Consider the following 7,836-nt stretch of genomic DNA (forward strand, 5'->3'; position numbering starts at 1 on the left):
TACCCACCTTATCCAGGCCCTCCATAATGGAACAGGCATGTTTTCTTTACAAGAAGCTAGAATTTCAGAAAAAATTTAAAAACTTTACATCACAAGGTTTAAGGTAGATAATAGGATATCTAGATAAATTTTCTAATTGAATAAGTATATAAAGCCTTTTCAGAATATTATGTATGTTTTTGAGTTGACCTGGAAAGATATAATGCTTTTGTTAAGACAGATTCTTGATGAGAGCGACGTTTCAAAAAAAAAAAAATTAAGGAAATCTAAGATTAATCCTTAAATTACTCTAAATTAGCCACTATATTGCAAATACAATATAGGGGTTGGAGGGCCTTCCTGGAGAGGTTGACAGGCTCTCATTAAAGATGTGGCCATCTCCCCGGACACTCCTATGGCTGAGATGATTTAAACGGCAAATATGTCACTCAGTCTGCCCTAGATATTAAGAGAAAATGCAAAAATTGACTGTTGGCCTTGAAGGGACCCTGGAGGAGCTCTTATGAGTTGTCAATTGAGTATGTTAGAACCAAGATGAAAAGGAAAATAAGAATTAAAAACAAAAACAAAAAACAGAAAAAGAGGCTTTTAAAAAATCTTGGGCCTTAGTTGTGGCCTTAGGTACTATGTCAGATGGACTTCAGAGCCCTAATGAGAATATCCTCAGAGGGGACAACCAACATGAAACTCCCACAAGCCAGGCCCCTTCTCTGGAGATCAACACTGGAGACCTGAATGCCCTCAGGGACCTCTCTCTGTGAGGGCTCAGAAAACAATGTCCCTTGAAAGGACTAGTCTTGGCCTGGGGCTCTGCAGGGTGGCTCCCCTTAACCAATTGTCTATCAGAAACCGAGAGCCTCAGGTAACTCTAAATATAGAAGGAAAACTGGTTGATTTCCTTCCTGACACCAAAGCTCACTTTGCTGTCTTCCTTTCCGCTCCAGGCCTGTTGTGCCCAAGTTTTTAAAATCGCCCCAAATCACCCCAAAACAAACACCAGAGACTGCTAGGGAGACCGAGTCACGCCTGCAAAAGCAAAGGGCCTTTATTACAAGCTTATGCTCGGGCTCACAGTCTCCAGCCGACCCACTGGCCACGTGGAGAGAGCCCCGAACAAAGGCACGGCAGGACCTTTTATGCCTTTGGGAGGGGGAGTTACAGGAAATGATGACAGGTGTACAGTGATCCAATCCCTGCCCCCCCCCCCATCAACACTGGCAGTTGTGGCAGCCAGTCACACCATCCGGAGCACTGACCAATCAGAGCGGGCCCAGGATGCCCCACGTGGGGCGTGACTAGGCGCGCCTCTAGAAAGGTCAAAGGTAATGGCCAGCATCCTCCGATTGGGCACCTCAGGAGTTGTCCCTCCTAAATGCCCGCCATTTCAGGAGAAGCCGATGCTTTCCCCTTTAAGTAAAGGGGAAGGCTTGATCCGACCTGCGGCTGGCAGGGGAACACCCCCCCCCCGACCCCCCCATGGCCAACTGGCTCATCTCCACCGGGGAGGTGAGCTGTGACCAGCTCCGGGAAGGTTGGGACAGCCCGGTGGTGAGGGCCAGATCAGACCTGCCTCCTTACAGGCCAACTATCCAAATGCAGCATGATGACTAGAGGCATCTCAGGAAAACTTCTAACTAAATTCTTCTCTCAGCCCCTGGGATGTATATGGAAAAACTTTCTTTCTTCTCATCTTTCACGATAATACCAGAAAGCCTTACTCCCTTGCTAGAAAGGGACATTGTAAATAGATTAGAGACTATAGTGCAACTAACTCAGGGCAGATAAGTAATTATGTGAGTTTTTGGAAATTACTGGATATTGTAGGCTATGGATACCAGGGTTCAGGAAAATAGTTTGCCTACGATACCAATTATTAAAGGAGACTCCATCCCACCTACTGTCACCAGAAAAATAATAAACTGGGGTCTGACTTCTAGACACTGTCTCCAGCCCTTGGGATGGCTACAAACAGAGCAGGGCAATTGCTATACTGAGCTCACAGAGCTAAAAGATCATTAAAACACAGTATCAGGCCTTTCATTAAGGGAGGGACAAAACTTATCAAATGGCCCAAAGGATGTTTACCCAAAGGATGTCTCCCCCCCACCCCCACCCCCGACAGTTTGTCAAGGACAGTTCTTCAAATAGTATTAGCCTGTGAAGTGTATCTTAGAAACAATCCTTTCAACCACAAACTTGCTCTCCAAGGCAATTAAGAAACTGGAGACTATCCAAAAAAGACTAACAATTAACTTTCACTCATTTGCCAAGATCAAAAAATTGCCAACATCTGTTGGTGGGGATTAAGGCTTTCACTAATTGGGTAAAGGCCTTCCCCTAGAAGACAGAAAAGGCATGAAAAGTAATAAAAAGTCTGCTTTATAAAATAATACCAGGTTTTGCTCACCTTAAAATTCCCAAATTAATAATGATAAATGGCTGCGTTGACTCTTTCCCAGATCCAACACCTGGCTCTTGGAAAAGTTTCACACCTCCAAATAAAGCAATCTCTGCTTATACTCAGCAAAACTCGCAGGAACACCTCACAAGCATTAGATACCTTAAAATTTTTTAAACTAAGTTAGGACCAAACACTTGGAAATAGAGGCACCACTGATTACACACTGCTCCTGCTCCTTTGTCACCTGGGCTATTAGAAATTTCCTGATACATGTTATTTGCAAAGTCAGGGTTTCTCCTAGGTTGTTTGACAGGTTTGGAAACTGGGGACATTATCTTAAGATGCCATCTTTTTGGTCAGTATAATCTTTGTGGTTTTCTCTGTGTGTCGGCTAATGTTTCTGCTGCCTCATCCCTGCCAGCTTTTCTGCAAAACTCTACTGTGGGCCACTTGACCGACCCCAGGCTAGACCGGAACTGCTGTCCCCGTACACCATCCCCTATCAGCTGAAGAAGGCAAACGGTCATTGTCCCTGTTCCCCAACAGCATATAGAGGCCCTTTTCTGGGGGAGAAATGAATAGGGGCAAAGGGGTAACATGAGGCAGGGAGAGATGAGAACCTTCAGGGAGGCACACTGCAGCTGCAGCCGTGAGGCTAAAGAAACAGATGGGGGGGGGGGGTGGAGCCAAGATGGCGGAGAAGAAGGGAGCTCTGTAAATTCCATCCACTCCATCTATCGAATTGAGAAGGACATTATTCTCATCTGCAAGAGCAGAAGGAGAAAATAGTGACTTCAGAAAGAAAAGAACCTCAAGGATACCTGAGTGAGTGAGTGAGTGTGAACTGGGGAGATCTGAAAACGGGCCAACCCGTGACGTGCAGGGGAGGCAGGATCCCCAGCCCAACGCAGGGCAAGCATGCGGAGCCTGAGAGACAAAGGGAAGAGACAGATAGTCTGAACACGCTCATTGTACTGTCTCTGGGGAAGAGGTAAAGAACGCTTTGCTGCGCTTGGAGAGAGAAAACCACTCCATAAATAACTGCTGGGTAGCCTGAATCCCGAACCCAGGTGGCGCAAGGGAAGTAACAGCTCCCAGCCCTAAGTCATCTCTTCGGGGAATCAGCAGCAGCTGCGGGCTATCCCAAGGGCGTGCGCTTCACGGTGAGAAGCAGCCGGAGCAGCGGCTGCGCCAGGGGCACGCACTTCAAACTTGGTTTTGGGAACAGGACCAGGCACCGCATTTCCATTTCCACGGCGCATCTCACCCCCTGCATTGGCTGCACGAATCCCGAATCCCGGATGCTCACAGGAAAAAATAGAGCCCACACCTACGCGACCTTTTGACAGTGAGTGGGCGGCAGGTGGAGGCCTGGGGGCGCGCTTAGGCTACAGGAGCTCCCAGCTCATTTCCAGCAGTGCAGAGCGCCTTGAGCAACAGCTATCAGAAGCCAAGAGAGACCCAATTTTTTTTTTCCTTTTCTTTCCCCAATTGCAATCGCGATCCTGGCTGGGGGTGGGGACTCCGCAATTGAGTCTGTGAAGGTGCGCACATCACCTTCTGCTGCTCATTTCGCCTAAGGCAGGGTCAGCTGAAATCCCTGCCTGAGCCAAGACAAACTGATTCCTCCCCCTAAGAAGCCAGCCACCAAAACAAATACATTTCATCTGTGATAGCGCAAATATGCACGGACTGGAACTTTGAACTGAGGCGGGCCTGGAAAATACAACTCGGCTCAACTGCGGCCCAAGGAGATTGGACTCATTAGAGCGGCCTACCTTGCTTAGTTTAGTGGAGCCTGGCATGCCTCCATTCTAATCTCCATAAACACCAAGGCAGAGCCTCTGAGAGCAGCCTTCAAGACCTACCACATCAAACCACGCCAATCCACCAGGGGGAGCTGCTGCTTTTCTTCTTTTTATATAAAAAAATTTTTTTTCTTCAAATTTTTCGTACTTATTTCTTTGTTATTATTACCTCTTTTTCCATTTTCTTTACTTAATTCTTTAAAATTTTTACTCCTTATTTTCCTTTCTCCTTTCTCCCTTACTTTTTCACCTTCTTGCAACCCAGATATAATCTCCTGTATCTCATCCTTCCTCTCCCCACAACTGGTCATACACTTTTAAACTGTCTACTGTCCTTTGTTGTCTCAGATCCCCCTTTATATTATTTTCTTTTTTTTTCTTTCTCTTCTTTCTCTTTTCTTTTTATTTTCCCTTCTTATTTTCATCTCTTTCCGTCCCACTTTCTTTCTTTTCTTTGTCCCTCTAATGTGTTTCTTTGTTTGATTTGTCTGTGTATATGTGTGCTTCTGCTCCCTCTGTGTTTGTCTGTCTGTTTTCCTTCTTAGGACTACACCAAGAAACAAGCCAAAGTGTGCAAGAAGGTGAGTTCCAATTATTGCAGAGTAGGGAAATAAAATACTCACAGGCACAACAAGAGAAACCGTGAGACACCATTAAGAGAATATTTCCTGAAACACCTGGCCCTGGACAGTCAATAAGCCTCCTTTAACAAAGAAATATTAATAGGTGCACAGTGCACAACGAGCTTTCTAAAGGTGACAAGAGAGAAAACTAGCAAAAATGACGAAATGAAGAAACTCTCCCCTGAAGAACTTCCAGGAGGAAGTCACAGCCACAGAACTGCTCAAGGCAGATCTAGACAACATATCAGATCAAAAATTTAAAAAGCTGGTCATAAGATTAATCTCTGGGGTCGAGAAAAGCATCAAAGAATCAACTGATGAGTTAAAAAAGGCAATAGGTGAGGTGAATAACAAACTGCAGGCAGCCACCTCAAGGATTGACGAGGCAGAGAGAAGAATAGGTGAATTAGAAGATACAGTTATAGTAAAAGAGGAAGCTGATAAAAAGAGAGAGAAATTAATCCAGGAGCAGGAAAGGAGAATTCGAGATCTGAGTGATACAATCAAATGGAACAACATCCGCTTCATAGGAATTCCTGAAGAGGAAGACAGAGAGAAAGGGCCTGAAGGGATACTTGACCAAATTATAACTGAGAATTTCCTAAATCTGGGAAAAGAAATAGAAATTCAAATTCAAGAGGCACAAAGAACCCCCTTAACATAATTTGAATTGGCCTTCAGCATGACATATCATAGTGAAACTGGCAAAATATATAGATAAAGAGAGAATTCTAAAAGCAGCTAGGGAGAAAAGGACCCTCACATACAAAGGGAAACCTATCAGAGTGGTGACAGACCTATCTAATGAAACTTGGCAAGCCAGGAAGGAATGGCAGGAAATCTTCAATGTGATGAGCAGAAAAAACATGCAGCCAAGAATCCTCTACCCAGCAAGCCTGTCTTTCAAAATAGAAGGAGAGATAAAGGTTTTCCCAAATAAACGAAAATTGAGAGAATACATGACCACCAAACCAGCCCTACAGGAAATCCTAAGAGGGACTCAATGACGGAAAGATCACAAAGAATACAAGGTGCCAGAGACACCACTATAAACATGAATTCTAGGGAGAACACAATGACTCTAAACCCACATTTTTTCGATAATAACATGGAATGTAAATGGACTGAATGCTCCAACCAAACGACACAGTGTAGCAGAATGGATAAAAAAAGAAAACTCATCTATTTGCTGTCTACAGGAGATGCATTTTCAACTGGAAGACACCTTCAGGTTGAAAGTAAAAGGATGGAGAAATATCTATCAGGCGACTGGAAGCCAAAAAGAAGCTGGGGTAGCCATACTAATATCAGACAAACTGGACTTTAAAGAAAAGGCAGTAGCAAGAGATGAAGAAGGACATTATATAATAGTTACAGGATCTCTCCATCAGGAATAGCTAACAATTAGAAATATCTATGCGCCTAATTCGGGAGCACCCAAATACATAAAACAATTCATCACAGAAAGAAACAATCTTATTGACAAAACTGTGCTAATTGCAGGGGACTTTAATACTCCACTGACAGCAATTGATAGGTCAATGAGACAGAAAATCACTAAGGAAACAATGGACCTGAACGACACATTGGAACAGATGGAACTGATAGATATATTTAGAACTCTGCATCCTAAAGATAGGAAGTTCACCTTCTTTTCGAGTGCACATGGCACATTCTCCAAGATAGACCACATACTGGGACATAAAGCAGCCCTCCATAAGTATAAACAAATAGAGATCATACCATGCACACTTTCAGATCACAATGCTATGAAACTTGAAATGAACCACAGGAAAAAGTCTGGAAAAGTTCCAAAAATGTGGAGGTTAAAAACCACCCTACTAAAGAATGATTGCATTAATCAGGCAATTAGAGAAGAAATTAAAATATATATGGAAACCAACGAAAATGAAAATACAAGAATCCAATATCTCTGGGATGCAGCAAAGGCAGTCCTAAGAGGGAAGTATATTGCAATCCAGGCCAATCTCAACAAACTAGAAAGAGCGCAAATTCAAAATCTAACAGAGAACCTACTGGAACTAGAAAGGAAGCAGCAAGAGCACCCCAAACCCAGCAGAAGAAAAGAAATAATAAAGATCAGGGCAGAAATAAACAATATAGAATCCAAAAGAACAGTCGAGCAGATTAATGAAACTAGGAGTTGGTTCTTCAAAAAAATAAACAAAATCGATAAACCTCTATCCAGGCTCGTCAGAAAAACAAAGAGAGAGCACCCAGATAGAAAAAATCATGAATGAAGAAGGATCTATTACAAACAATCCCCTAGAAATAAAAGCAATCATCAGAGATTACTATGAAAAACTATATGCCAACAAACTAGACAACACAGAAGAAATGGACAAATTCCTAAATACACATGCACTACCAAAATTCAAACAGGAAGAGATAGAAAGCATGAATAGACAAATAACCAGTGAAGAAAATTGAATCCGTTATCAAATATCTCCCAACAAATAAGAGCCCAGGGCCAGAAGGCTTCCCAGGGGAATTTTACCAGACATTTAAAGCGGAGCCCATACCCATTCTTCTCAACTATTCCAAAAAATAGAAATAGAAGGAAAGCTTCCAAACTCATTCTATGAAGCCAGCATCACCTTGATACCCAAACCAGACAGGGACCCAGCCAAAAAAGAGAACTACAGACCAATATCCTTAATGAATACAGATGCAAAAATACTCAACAAGATACTAGCAAATCTAATTCAACAGCATATAAAAAGAATTATCCATCATGATCAAGGGGGATTCATTCCTGGGTTACAGGGATGGTTCAATATTCACAAATCCATCAATGTGATCCATCACATTAACAAAAGAAAGGATAAAAATCATATGATCCTGTCGATAGATGCAGAAAAATTATTTGACAAAATACAGCACCCTTTCTTAATAAAAACCCTTGAGAAAGTTGAAAGAGAAGGAACTTACCTAAACATTATAAGAGCAGTCTATGAAAAACCCACAGCTAATATCATCCTCA

The sequence above is a fragment of the Suricata suricatta genome, chromosome 12, assembly GCF_006229205.1.
Source record: "Suricata suricatta isolate VVHF042 chromosome 12, meerkat_22Aug2017_6uvM2_HiC, whole genome shotgun sequence".
Lineage (NCBI taxonomy): Eukaryota > Metazoa > Chordata > Mammalia > Carnivora > Herpestidae > Suricata > Suricata suricatta.